The sequence below is a fragment of the Equus asinus genome, chromosome 10 (genome assembly GCF_041296235.1).
Source record: "Equus asinus isolate D_3611 breed Donkey chromosome 10, EquAss-T2T_v2, whole genome shotgun sequence".
NCBI classification, from domain to species: domain Eukaryota; kingdom Metazoa; phylum Chordata; class Mammalia; order Perissodactyla; family Equidae; genus Equus; species Equus asinus.
Window position 1 is genome coordinate 23,961,052 of NC_091799.1, and position 13,957 is coordinate 23,975,008.

The following is a 13,957-nucleotide window of genomic DNA, read 5'->3' on the forward strand; positions in this document are numbered from 1 at the left end:
AAAATTACACTTCTCTTGGGAACATTTGACAGGGGCTGGCCCCACGGCTGAGTGCACGCTCTGCTTCAGTGGCCCAGTGCTTCACCGGTTCAGATCTTGGGCGTGGCCCCAGCACCACTCATCAAGCCTCGTGGAGGCGGCGTCCCACACAGCACAACTAGAAGGACCTACAACTAGAATATACAAGTATGTACTGGGGGGCTTTGGGGAGAAGAAGAAAAAGATTGCCCAAAAAAGATGCCAAAAGATCGGCAACAGATGTTAGCTCAGGGCCAATCTTAAAAAAAAAAAAAAAGAAAACACTTTGCCAAAGTTTCTGTAAGGTAAATTCCAAGCATGAGATTTCTGGTGTGCACTGTATTTATTTCTTAGATTACGCAAATTGCTGCCACGTAGCAAAGAGTTGAGGAATGAATGAATTCTTGGCTGGAAGCTAACTTGCTGTGTGATTTGGGGAAAGTCTCTTTGTGTCTCTGGACTTCAGTAGGCAAGGGAAGGCTCTTCCAGTTCTGATGTTATAGGATGCCATGACTAAGGCAGCGAAATGTATATTTGGCCTTTTCCCCTTTCATTTTTCTTGATTCCCCCCCACTTCTTATTATCTATCTCTCCACTCTATCTCCATAAGTAGTAACAAAAAACAGTATCAACGACAATAATAATAGCTACATCTATTTATTGAACACTTGCCACGTACACTATCTCATTTAATCCTTACAAAAACCACCTGTGGAAGGAAATTTTATTATTCCCATTTTATGGATGAAGAATTCGAAGCGTTTGAGGTTCGCTAACTTGCCCAAGGCTGTGTGGTTCTAAATTGTGGAGTGTGTGCTGTGTGGAGTCCCACACAGCATTGCCCTTGGCCCAGCGAAGAAATAGCTGTTCTATGCTCGAATAATCAAACTTCTGTGACTTTCCACAGAGGGCCACACATTGCTGAGTTCCCTGATCTTAGCTGAGCACGCAAACATTTTTTTCTCATGACATTCATTAACATCCCTTGTATTAGTTTTCTTTGGGCTGTAGGGGAGGAGAATTTGCCATCCCAAAATGTGTCTCTTTGGCTTGAGGGTTATTTTGGGCTGATTATTTTTTATTTTTATTTTTTTTCTTCTCCCCAAAGCCCCCCAGTACGTAGCTGTACATTCTAGTTGTGAGTACCTCTGGTTGTGCTGCATGGCTCGATAAGTTGTGCCTTGTCTGTACTTGGGATCTGAACCAGTGAAACCCCCAGGCCAGTGAAGTGGAATGTGTGAATTCAACCACTCAGCCACGAGGCTGGCCCCAGGCTGATTACTTTTAAGAACAAAAGACTCAGGAAGAAAGTTCAATCTTCCCCTTAACTGCCTAAAAGAATTTAAGATAGAAGGCCTGTTTCAGGAAGACGTTATCACCATGGATGACTATAATACGATGTGAACTAAGTATAGCCGGAGAGGAACCCAGCAAGGCCCCTGGATCAAAGTCCTCTCCGTGTCCCATTGCCTCTGCAGGCCGTGACAAACATTTATTTACTAAACATTTGCTTTCCCATCTCCATGTGAATTGCCTTCCTCCCCTTTGAAGTCCCAAACCACTACCCCCAACATCCTCTTTTCTCTTTAGCTGAAGATGATGTTTAGGGCGGTGGCTTCAGCCATTTTGCTGAGTTACTCAGGTTTCCTGGGTCTCTCCACATATACACGTTGTTTAACTTGGTCTGATTTTCTCCTGTTCTTCTGTCTCACATCAATTTAATTCTGAGACCAGCCAGAAGAACTTAGAAGGTAGAGGAGAATCTCTTCCTCCCCTACAGAGCCATACCTTAACTAATGTTGCCCTTGGGTTTTTAGGGAAAATGTTACCCAAGAGGGTCTCTCTTCTTGGAGTAATTACATTTTCCTATGTTGAGGCAAATAATCCATGATCAAAATTGGGGTGAGTTTATTATGAGCCAAAGTGAAGATTATAACCCGGGAAGGCCTTAGAAGGCATTCCAGAGAAGCGAGCATTTCAGCACAGTCTTAGATCTTTTTAGAACAAAGGAGATACATTAGGGGCCAGCCCGGTGGCCGGAGTGGTTAAGTTCTTGGGCTCTGCTTTGGCAGCCCAGGGTTTTGCCAGTTCAGATCCTGGGCGCGGACATGGCACTGCTCATCAGGCCATGTTGAGGCGGCGTCCCACATGCCACAACTAGAAGGACCCACAACTAAAATATACAACTATGTACTGGGGAGATTTAGGGAGAAAAAGGAAAAAAAAAAAAAGAAGATACATTAAAGACACCCAGGCTACATTTTCAAAGACATATTCAGTTGGAAATTAGCAGGTCAACATGACCAACACGCCAGGAAAGGGACTACTCCGGGCTTATTTACCAATAGGGTGTTGTTACCAACAGGGCGTAGGAGGGGAAGTCTGCATTCTTTATCTCAAGAGAGATTCCTCACTTTAATGGATAAGCAGCTGTACAATGTATGGTGATAGGCTATAAGTCAGGCTTTCCAGTTCAAGCCCAATCAGTTTTGAACTCGAATAGTTACCCCATACATCTCAATGTGTGAAAATCTCTTGTCACCTAGGAGCCCTGCAACTTGGAAACCACTCGTGAGCCAAAAGAGTAGCTCTGACGGGGAGCTTCGGATCCTGGAAGGGCTGTCAGGAGAGTAAGCAAGGGCACGAGGACCTGCCTGGCCCCCTGCACTTCAGACTCAGTCCACATGACTTCCTGCAGCTGGTTCGGAGTGGCAAGACCATGTTCCTTCCCCTTTAACACAGAGCGGGGGTTTGCCCTCAGCTGCATTTCCTCTAGCTCAAGAGGCAAGCACTAAATATAGTTTCACTTATGCCTTGAATTAAAAAATGTCCCCTGCAAGGCATTACAGGAAATCTACAAAAAGTGGCAGAGATGCGGATCTTCTGTCAGAATAACCTCTTTTTGATGATAAATGCTGCTCTCCGCTGCTGCCTCACACAACTCCAGGATACAGACCATACATGGAGAGCTCTGAGTGCTCTCCACTGGAGTCCTGAAATTGTGCCCTGATCAGTGGCCCGATGCTGCCTCTTTCCATTTCCTGAGCCAAAGATTAAAGCTTCATTCCACTGAAAATAAGGAAAAGCGAGAAGTTCAAGAAACGTTGTGTCTCCAAATTCTTTCAATTCCAGCATTTTTCAAAAGGCCTTAAAGAAACTTATTACTGAAAAAAGTTATTGTAAAAAAGAGAGAGAGAAATGTTCCAATCGGCTATTTTCAGGAAATTCCAGATTAAGTAAAATGTAACAGGCTCCTTTGCTGCAGGACTTGTCAGAGCCTTTAATACACTGAAGACTGTAAATCCAAGAGGGAGAGATGGGCTGTGGCATTTCTCAAATTTATTTCACTACAGAATCTCCTTTTCCCCTTATTTGAAACTGATGTTTCAGGAAACACACTTTGGGAAACTCTGGTGCAAAAGGTCGTGTTTTACCAAAAAAGTCAACTTTCCCAAGGACACATAGAAAATATCTCAGTTCCCCTCCTATACCTCCCAGCTTAAAATATTGTTCCATCTCTGAGAGCCTGGGGCAGCCCAGCCTAGCAGTCCATGGGCCCTGGAATGAACTGTGGTATTTGTTGAAGTCCTAGGATATGTGGTGGCTGAGCTGGTCCAGCCTGTATACTTGAGATGCCTCAGTTTCCCCACCCAGTGCTGCAGCTACCAGCAAGAATGGGACTATTGTTTCAAACTCCAGCACATTTGACCAGTCTAGTCACTGCAAGTTATGGCCCCTGGGACCTACACCCTGCCTTGTACCTCCTTCTACTGGCTGAGAAACCACTCTAAAGATGGTGACTCCCTGGAATGCTGTTTTGGAATGCTGGGCCCTGCTCTCCCCCCATCCCCTATGACCTCCTACCTTTTTTGTTCAGAGTTTGGCATTAAACAAAAGTGGATTCTCACTTTAACTCTGCCACTCCCCAGCTATGTGAATCTGGGTGGATTATAAAATATAAGCCCCTTTGGGGCTGATTAAGCCCATATTATAAGGAAGTTACAAAATTTGTACTAGATAAGCATATAATGAGCTTAGCCCAGTGCAAGGCACATAGTAGGTCTTAGGAAATCCTCTTTGGTTGAATGATCTCAGCTGTGCCACTTACAGGTTGTGTGTCCTTGTGCAATGTGCTTCTTGACCCTGAACTTCAGCTTTCCAATCCCTAAATTAAGAATAATCCTGCATATTTCAGTGAGTCATTGGGAAATTGAATAGGCTAATGCCTGAAAAGGCTCTTTGCCGGCTGTGAAGCCCTATGTACTTACAGTAACCATAGTAACCACAATGAGTTGGTGAAATGTAAACTTGTTGCACCAACCACCAGGAACCAACTCTAAATCCCAGAGGAATTCTGTGCACTTGGCAGCACTTCCTAGGGATTGACAACCATTCACACCCCAGATATTTTGGGCTGCCAACTCCATGCCAGATTCCAAGCTAAGGCTGGGAAAACCCAGCAAGAACTGGGAAGGATACGAGATTTTGCTGTACCTGCAACCTCACAGATGCTGGCAGGAAACACAGACTCTTGGGTCAGAGACAAGGGACTCACCTTACGGCCGCACCACATATTTGCATCAGTTCCTCTTACCCTTAGGTCTCCCGGGGGTGGGGTTGCCCCGTTTAGGAAATTAACACATAGGGCACCCAGTTCATCTTGAATTTCAGACAAATGACGAGTACGTTTTTTTTAGTATGTCTCAAATAGTGCATGGAACATACTTATACTAAAAAAGTATTCATTGTTTATCTGAAACTCAAAATTAACTGGGTGTTTGATATTTTAATAGACAGCTCTACACAAGCATGACATAGATGGGTCCAGCTGAATGCCTCACAGGCAGTGGGTTGTAATATAAGAGATGAGCCCTGAGCTTAGAGAACTCAAACTTTTATAGTGGGCATTAAACATCCCTGCCCTTTGATTCAGAGAGAGAGACTCTTTCCATTTTCCAAGACTGTTGGCCATACAAACATCTTTGAAAAGATGGTCTAGAACAAAAGGCAGTCAGTGGCTCTGTTTGCAAGATTTGAGACACTCACAGCCAATTATCTCCCAACAATACCCTTGTGAACAGGAGCAGGAAAGAGGAGACAGCTGTGGTTTTGTTCCCTGGAGTCAGTACCCTGAGATAAACTCTTGTCAGTGGGGCCGGGCTCCATCCATATTTCTCCCCTAACCTCCCGCCCCCATCCCCCCCAGTTACAGTCTGGTTCCTGTGCAGGAGGAGAGGGGGTTGTATGGTAATTGAGGTGTAGCTCTGCCAAAATAAGAGATGGATGAGAATACATACCCTCCCCCTTCCAGTTCTTTCAGCAAATGCTTGTCCGATGTCTACCACAGGCCAGGCACCAGGCTGGGCATTGGGGCTGCAGCACAGGAGGAGACCGACCCGGTCCTTGTCCTCATGGAGCTTACAGTCTGATGGATTTGCAATGAGGATGGAGAGAAAAAGGACCGCTCCTTTCTGTGAGGACACAGCTCCAGCTGTGAAGCTCCCGCTCAGTTCTCCGCCTGGAGATCGGAGCTGCAGCCACATGGTCTACCAGTCGCTCTCCAGTCTGCCTCTGTGCCCCCACTTCCCTGCTTTGCTCCAGCTGCAGCCGCTGCCTGGCAATGCCTCCCCTTCCCGCTTCCTCCTGCTGATATCCTGCTTTTCCTTGGAAAATTTCAGCTCACATCCTGTACCTTCCAAGAAGCTTTCTCAAAACGATGCTTCCTTTCTTCATATTCCCACTGTAGATTGCAGCCTCACATTTGGCACCAATGACAAGCTGCTTTGTATCCGAAGAATAGGGAGAGATCCAGAACCTGGACGCTGGACTGCCTGGGTTTCAGGCCAGGCTCGGCCACTTTAAAGCTGAGAAACCCTGGGAAAATCACTCTGCCTCTCTGGGCTCTGCCTCTCTCATCTGTCAAGAGAGACTACAGAGAGAACTGGATGAGATAATTCAGGAGCAGGGCTGGCACAGAGCAAATGCTCATTCCTTAAGTCTTGATCAGAGACAATTATGACAAATTGCTTTCACTTTCTATTTTTGTTGACTTCCACGACAGCCCTATCTGGCAAATATTATAATCCCCGTTTTACAGATGGGGAAACTGAGGCTCAGAGAGCTCAAGTGATTTGCCCAAGCAGTGCTAGTAAGTGACGGAGCTGCGACTCAGACACTCGCTGGCCTGACTGCTGAGTCTGTGTTCTTCTAGCGACAGAAACCACACGGGGCCTGGAAGTCAAGGTCACCAAGAATACTGACTGGCTTCTAGAAGGTGAGGAACCGTGAACCGGAGAGGTGACACATTTCCACTCTAAGTTTCTCTGCACAGAGCTTTGGCCGGCTCCCCTAACATCTTTGCTTGCTCTTCCTCATCGCCAATGTGGGGAGAAACGGCCTGTCTGCAAGACGAACAGTCTTGGTGGCCTTCTGAACCTCTAGTCTCGGCAATGCTGTTCACACCCTCCCTGTTCCAGCCCCGCCAGGACCTTCCCTTCATAAGTCATTTTGAGCCTTCACAGACTGCTGGCAGCTCATTTCCTTCTGCTCTCTGTACAGCCTCCCGCTCCCTGCCACCTCTGTGGCTTCTCCAGAGCCCCAGGACACTTGATTGGGGGCTGAGCCCTGCCCAGTGGCCTCCTCCTTGCCTGGGTCTGCTTTGCTCATGCAGAGTCAGGTCTCTGAGTTTCCTGTGAGGCTTGAGAGGTCGAGAGATGCTGAGAGTCACAGCTTGGAGCAGAAGTGGGTGCGGGACAAGGTGCTTGGCTTGGGTGGGTGGACACAACCTGCCCCTGATTCCCCCAGGTGTCACCAGGAACCAGCAGCCCTCTCTTCTTCTAAGTTCTGGTATGACAAATAGAGACTCTTGCACCCCCTCTGGCAGCAAATCTTATCCCAGCTCCATTCTTCAAGTTCACTTCAAACCAGCCGCACGCCCTCTCAGCCCACACTGTCAGGAAGCCTGGATCACACTCTTGGATTGTCCAGGAACTCGGGGATGCTGCCGGCTGGCTCGTCACTGCTGTCAATGTGCTGCTGCATGGTTCTGCTTGGGCGCGGGTCCTTGACATCTGTCCACTGTGGCTGCCTCATGTTGCCCGGCTTCTGGTTCAGGGCACCGCAACCCTTCCAAAGAGGAGACACTCAGCTGGCAACTTCATCCCCACCGTGCCGAGCTCAGGCACCGGTGTGCGAGTCCCCAGGGGCTCGGTGCCCACACTTCAAAAGTGGGGCGGCCTCAGGGGCAGGGAGAAGGGGTCCAGGCTGTTGCACCCCTTGGCACCCTGCTCCATGGCAGCTCCCTCCCCAGCCCCAGGAGCCCACCCTTAGGCAGGGGGTTTTCCTTTCCACTCTCTAGAAACATTAAGGGCATGTTTTACCTCTTTTTCTGATGTGGGTCTTCGGGACTTATCAGGAAGGCCAGGAACTTAGAAACACACCAGGCTTATACACTCTCCTTCATAAGGGGGGTGCTCAGGGCCTCCCAGAGGGTGAGAACATTCTTTCCTGAGCCAAAATCTCTCCTCCTGCAACACACACCAGCTCCTGTCAGGTCAGTGAAGACTTTGCTCCCCAGCACGGAGAGAACAAAACTCCAGTTAAGTTCTCTCTTCATGCGAATGACAACATCCACAGCCCCCATGAGAGGTGGGGCATGTGAGTCCATTTTAGAGATAGACCAGCTCTTCCATAATGAGAGCACTGTAATCAGAACAGCCTTCGTTTGCCGAGTGCATACAAAACACTTCACCTGTGTAACTCCCGCACAGTGGCGCTGCCCATCCTGGAGATCTGCTGAAATGTGCCCAGCAGCTGCTAGCCTGGCTCTCCACCCCGATTTTATTGTCCCTGGAAGTCTAAAGCCTTCTGCAAGCTTATTGTTTTGAGTAAGCTAAACTTCTTTAACAATTAAACCCAGAATGAAATGAGCGAACACCATAGAAGTTTATTTTTCTCTCATAATAAGATCTAGGAGGTTCCAGCTTGCTGAGGTGGGGATGGGGCCCAGGCTGGCAGTGGATGTGTGTGCGTCGACACATGGCTCCCGAAGCCATCCCACAAGCAGGAAGGAGACGAGCGGGAGCGGGGCTGGGGTGGGAGGTGCTCTGGGTCAGGCCTGGAAATGGCACCCATCGCTTCCACACACATTCCACTGGCTCCAGCTCCATCATTCAGCCACACCCAGCTGCAAGGCGGGGCTGGGGAACGGAGAGAGCTGTGAGCCCAGAAAGGGGGAGAATGGATCCACACAGAGCTGGTGGTCTCTGCCAAACCCAGCTTTCTCTAATCCTCTGCTTTTTCTTCCTTATGTGTGGTCTGCGTTTCAAATTGCCTTGACTCAAACAGGAAACTTAGCTCTCTTTGAGTCACACACACACACACACACACACACACACACACACACACTCTATTGTGTCAGGCACTTGCGGGACTGGCAGATGTTACTAATGATTTAAGGGTGGAGAGGGCATGGGGTAGGGTTACAAACCACTTCTGGGGAAGAGTGGCAATGTATTATCTTTCTAAAACTCTCCTTTGCTCACCCCATGGCTCGCTGGAAGTCTGGCTGGCCCTGTCCCTGGGGCTGACTCTCTCCACCTTGCTGGCTCTTCTGCCTGCCCCCTCCCTCACTTCCGCCTCCATCTCTTACCTTTCCAGAGCCCCCAGCCCGAGACAGAGCCTTCCGGTGTGTCAGCTGAAGAGGTGCTCACCTTATCACACCCAGCCCACGGAGCCTGGTGAGCCTCCCAGACGCTTATCAAGGTGTTTTCCCCAAAGACAGTTCCCAGCTGTTAAAATAAGAGGTGCTAGATGTTAAGATAATTTTCTTTGTTTACATTCTCAGTAAGCCCAGGTGTAGGCATTGTTACTCACCTGACTTAGCAGAAAACTGACACTAAGAGAAGGAAAGAACTTGCTTAATTAAACAGCTCGTAAGTAATGGAGTGGACTTGGCCAATAGCCTGGGCTCTGGGACGCCAGGCTGTGGGCCAGGTGTGGCTGAAGAAGGGCACTGATATTTCTTAGATGGTCTGCGTGGTTCTAGGGGTTGATGGTTCTTATTTGACCCAGAAGTTCTCCCCATTTTACAGATAAAGAAAATGAGAATCTCAGCCATAAAAAAAGACAAAGCCATGCCATTTTCAAGAACATGGATGGACCTTGAGGGTAGGTATGATGCTAAGCAAAATCTCAGATGGAGAATGAATGACAATTGCCAAGACAATTACCATATGATTCCACTTAGTGTGGAAGATAAACAAAAAGACCAGCACACTGATTTGGAGAACAGATTAGGGGTTACCAGAGGGGAAGGGGAAGCGGAAGGGGGAAAAGGAGAAAAGGCACATGTGTACGGTGACGATAGAAAGCAGACTTTGGGGCTGAACAATGCAGTCCCTACAGTCAAAACCTAATGACATACACCTGAAACTACATAATGTTATAAACCAATGTGACTTCAATAAATCATTAATTGACTGATTGATTTAAAAAAGAAAATGAGCGTCCCATTCACAACAACCTGGATGGACCTTGAGGGTATTATGTTAAGTGAAATAAGCCAGCTAGAGAAAGACGAACTCTGTATGACTCCACTCATAGGTGGAAGTTAAACATGGAGACAAAGAGAACTGATTGGTGGCTACCAGGGGAAAGGGGGGGGGGTGGGGGGAGGGCACAGAGGGTCAAGTGGTGCACCTACAACTCGACTGACAATAATGTACAACTGAAATTTCACAAGGTTGTAAACTATCATAATCTTAATAAAAAGTAAAAAATAAAATAAAAAAGAAAAGAAAATGAGCATCAGAGGGCCTTGCCCAGTGGCCAAGTAGTTCAAGTTTTGCACATTCCACTTTGGCAGCCAGGGTTCATGGCTTTGGATCCCGGGTGTGGACCTACTCCACTCAGCAGCCATGCTGTGGAGGTGTCCCACATACAAAAAGTAGAGGTTGATTGGCACAGATGTGAGCTCAGGGCTAATCCTCCTCAAGCAAAGAAAGAGGAAGATTGGCATTGACGTTAGCTCAGGGCAATCTTTCTCAGCAACAAAAAAGAAAGAAAGAAAGAAAGAGAATGAACATCAGAGACAGAGAGGCAGCTGGCCTGAAGTTAGCAGAGTGCCAGGCCACTCTTCCCTTCCCCAGGCAGTCTCCCCACTTGGGGGCAGAAGCCTGGAAACCCAGGTCTTAGCTCCAGCTCTGCTCCTGATGCCTTTGTGGCCTTAGATAAATCCCTGCTGAGGGCTGAACAGAAGTGGATGCATTGAGCAGTTCCTCCCAAGGCTGATGTTTCGGAGGCTGGAATTCTACTTCCATCACCCTGCTGGCTTTTATAGCCATCTCGGGGTTGGGGGGGGGGGGGGTGGGCAGGACCCAGAGAAGCGCCCCCAGCCCCTGCAGGCCCTGTGAGTCTCTGTTTTGAGCCCCAGTCTGCAGGTTCATGACGGGCTTTGTAGGAAAGGAGACCGCATTCCCTGCCATCCTTACCCCACATCTTCTCCCACCAGTTTCATGTGCAGCCAGCAACCGTAGAATTATGAGGCCCTGAAACTGCTCCACAAATAACCAAGAGGGCTGAGTTCCTGAGGAAGGAAGAAATTGCATAATAAAACAATCCGAAAACTCCCCTCTTGTTCTGGTCTTAGGGAGTGGCACAAATTCAAAGCTTCAGGACGGCCCCTCCCTGGCTCTGCGGCACATCTCCCACCTTTGAACAGCCAGAGAGCACTTTCTCCCAGGGTCACCAACTTGTCCCAGTTTGCCTGGGACCGTCCCAGTTTTAAAATCGAAAATCCAATATTCCAAGACCCCCCCGCCTTGGTCCTAGGCAAACCGGGACAGTTGGTCACCCCACTCTCACTGTACTTTTAATATTTTCTACCTTAAAAATTCCTTGGTGATTAAGAATTCAGGCTCTAGAGTCAGACAGACCACAGCTGAGTTCTGCTTCTAACCCTGATCAGCTGTGCAGCATCAGGCAAGTAATTTCTTCTCCTGGTCTCAGATTCCTCAGCTGTAAAATGGAGATAATAACATCACTTTTCTTCAGGAGTTGGTGTAAAGATTGACTGAGATAACGTTTAGTACTCCAGTCCCTCAGGTCACAGAGATGACACCGATCCAGCCTCACACATGAGGATGTAAATAGGTGTTAGCTCTCTGAAACATGACGAGTGAAGATTCTGGTGGAGACTGGTACTGAGTGGCCCCAGGGGCACAGGGAAGGACTGAAGTCTGCCCAGGACGACAGGAGACACTTGAGGGATGAAGAGCCATTTGCGTGGGGCCTTGATGGATGGGTAGGAGTTATTTAGGAGGAGAATGAGGAAAAACATTCTTAGCAAAGGAAACAGGCTGGGGAAGTCTGTGCCTGATCAAATTTAGCTAAGCTGGAATTAGTTTTTCTGGAATTTCCTCCGCTTTAGAGTCAGCCATCAGAGAAATCTGCACGAGGTCTGGAAAGTGGAAGTGAACGCAGCATATACATGCCCAGACGATCAGTACAGACACTGTTGCAACTCATGTTTATGGGCATAGACCCACCAGCTCTTTTTTTTTCTTTTTTCTTTTTTTTTGGTGTGATGTAGCTGCCGGGCCCACACCTGTGCCACTTCCCACTGGATTTTCTTCAATTTCTTCATCGCTTAGGTCAATTTCTTTAACAAAGTCTCCAGCTTCTCCTCCAGGTCAACTGCATGATGGAAGCCAGAGGCTCAGACATAGTAAGAGAGCAGTGTGGGTTCCACTTTGTTCTTGGGGGGTCCAGCTTGCCCTTGTTCTCCACAACTTCTGACCATTGTCCTTCTCTATTGCCTGCCCTGCTGACCTCAGACCTGGCACCAGATGCAGTGGCCACAGCTGTGCATAAACCATCTATGTGGCTGTTATGCTCCTATAATTGTGCAAAGTCAACTCCATATCATTTATCCCGATTCGCTATCATTCCTAGGGATTCTGCCTCTCCAGAGGAACCCCGACGGGGACAGTGAGTCCTGTGCGACTAGGGGCTGGAGAGCGGGGAACACGGGGGTGTGTGACCAGAGTGAAGACAGAGAGATGGGCTGGGGCCCCGGGACCTGAAAGTCACTAATATCTGGCCAAGGGGCTTGCAATTTATCCTGCTGTTAATGAGGAGCCATTGAAAATATTTGAGCAGGGAAGTGACACAGCCAGATCCCGGATGTTCCTTCCCTCTCTAACATTCTTAATTCCTATCATTTTATGTTTATTATGAGCCAAGCCCCAGACTGGGTCCTGGGAGAGATACAGAGAGGGTCAGACATGGGTCCCCCCAGCCTCTGAGGCTCACAGGCATGTATGAGTTAAATCTCTTATGTGAAGAAGGAACTCGAAGGCAGCCAGTGGTCAGAACCACAGGCGGAGAGCTGGCAAAATCGTATATTTCCTTAGCTAGAATATGGCTTTCTTAAACCACATTTCTTCTGTACTTCCGCTTCCCAAGGCAGTTGCTTCCTGGATTGACTTGAAAATGCTCATCCCTTTTTATCAAAGGGAGGCAAAAACCTCTTAGGGGCTTATACTAAACAAAACAGAAGTTCCAAAAACTTTTTTCCTCTTGTCTTCGTTTACCTAAAAATGTGGGTGAATCTGGTTATTAGCAGGGGATGGGACACGGAGACTGTCATCCCTGTGTCCCGGGGGTCCTGGCTGCTCAGAGGTGGGATCCAGATACCTTTGGACGTGTGCCCATTTAGGCAACATCCTCCATCCAGCCTCATGCTATTTGTACCCACTGATTTACTCGTGGCCTCGGAGCTACCTGGGAGGGAAACCTGTGTCCCTGACCAAGGTTCGGACATACACAGGGATGCGTGGCAGAGTGGGGTGGAGGAGGAGAGAGGGGCCAGCTGGAAAGGCACTCGAGGGTTTCTTCCAGAGAGCAAGGGCTCCCGTGTGGCCAAGCAGACTCAGCCACAAGGCCAAGGAGGGGGACCCAGGGGGTTAGTGATGCTGTTGGAACCTGCCCTCATCCTAGTGGTCCTCATGGGGATGGCAGGAGCTGTCTTACTAAACTCTGTAACACATTAGTGCCTAAGCAACCTTGCTGGGGGCTCTGAGACAGTGTGTTCCCCAGAAGGGAGGAAGCCTTCTCTTTTGTAGCTGCATGACAAGCCATGGCAGCCCTGCAGGCTGCACGAGTGTCAGTGGTGGTGCTCCAGGCTGAATCTTGATGGCAGAGCCTTGGAGAGGCAGAGGGAGAGTTGCATGAGATGATATCTCCTGCTCAGCTAGCAGCAGTGTCACCATCGGCTTCAGTCATTTTCTATCTCTGAGAGCCTTAGCCAAGGCCGTGACATGGAGTGGCAGCCAGGACTGACTCATGAGTGATTGTGTCATACTCCTTGGGGCTGGAGTTTTTGTATGAACCGTGGAAGGTTTCCAACTTGTAGAACTGAAGGTTAACTGTTAGCGGGACATTATCCATATCCACAGTTTACAAGACCTGGAACATTGGGTTACATCAAAGTAAGGATGGAGCTGATGAAAGGACAGCAATTGGGCGAGTAGAGAACTAGAAATCTTGTCTTACGTGAAGGGAGGATGTAGGAATTGGTGGAGTCTCGGGAGGGGAAGCGGATATAGGTGGGGCGGGGGGATGGAGTGATGCTGGGGGTGGGAGAGAACGATTCACCTCTTCTGTGGGGCTATCATAGTGCAGAAGGGGCAGACATATTCTACAGCATCAGAGCAGTGGGGAGGGAGTGGGGCCAATGGGAGAAAGCCATGGGAGGCAGATCCCCCTTCAACCCAAGGAAGAACTTTCTAGAGCTGAACCCTTCAGGAAACAGTGAGCATCTGGGCCCACAGGACTGTAGTGCAGGTGGATGACTAAATGATGGGGATACTGAGGACCAGCAGACTCCAGGCTCTGAGTCTCATGAACCAGTATAACTAAATTAAAAAATTATTCTGGG

General features: G+C 48.5%; 2 long non-coding RNA genes across 3 annotated transcripts; one reads left to right on the forward strand and one right to left on the reverse strand.

The window, feature by feature from the left end:
- Positions 1 to 2,282: 2,282 nt before the first annotated feature.
- On the reverse strand, positions 2,283 to 13,608 carry LOC123289306 (uncharacterized). Of its 2 annotated transcripts, XR_006533182.2 has the most exons (5): positions 10,509 to 13,608; positions 8,669 to 8,807; positions 7,398 to 7,544; positions 5,316 to 7,143; positions 2,283 to 3,087 (listed from the first exon to the last, which is right to left on the reverse strand). It is a non-coding gene; the product is annotated as an uncharacterized lncRNA (long non-coding RNA). The 2 variants fall into 2 exon arrangements; XR_011506247.1 differs by lacking the exon at positions 2,283 to 3,087 and having other exon boundaries at positions 6,286 to 7,143; positions 8,730 to 8,807.
- On the forward strand, positions 6,158 to 10,415 carry LOC139046343 (uncharacterized). The gene is made up of 3 exons (XR_011506248.1): positions 6,158 to 6,292; positions 8,677 to 8,756; positions 9,111 to 10,415. It is a non-coding gene; the product is annotated as an uncharacterized lncRNA (long non-coding RNA).
- Positions 13,609 to 13,957: the final 349 nt, after the last annotated feature.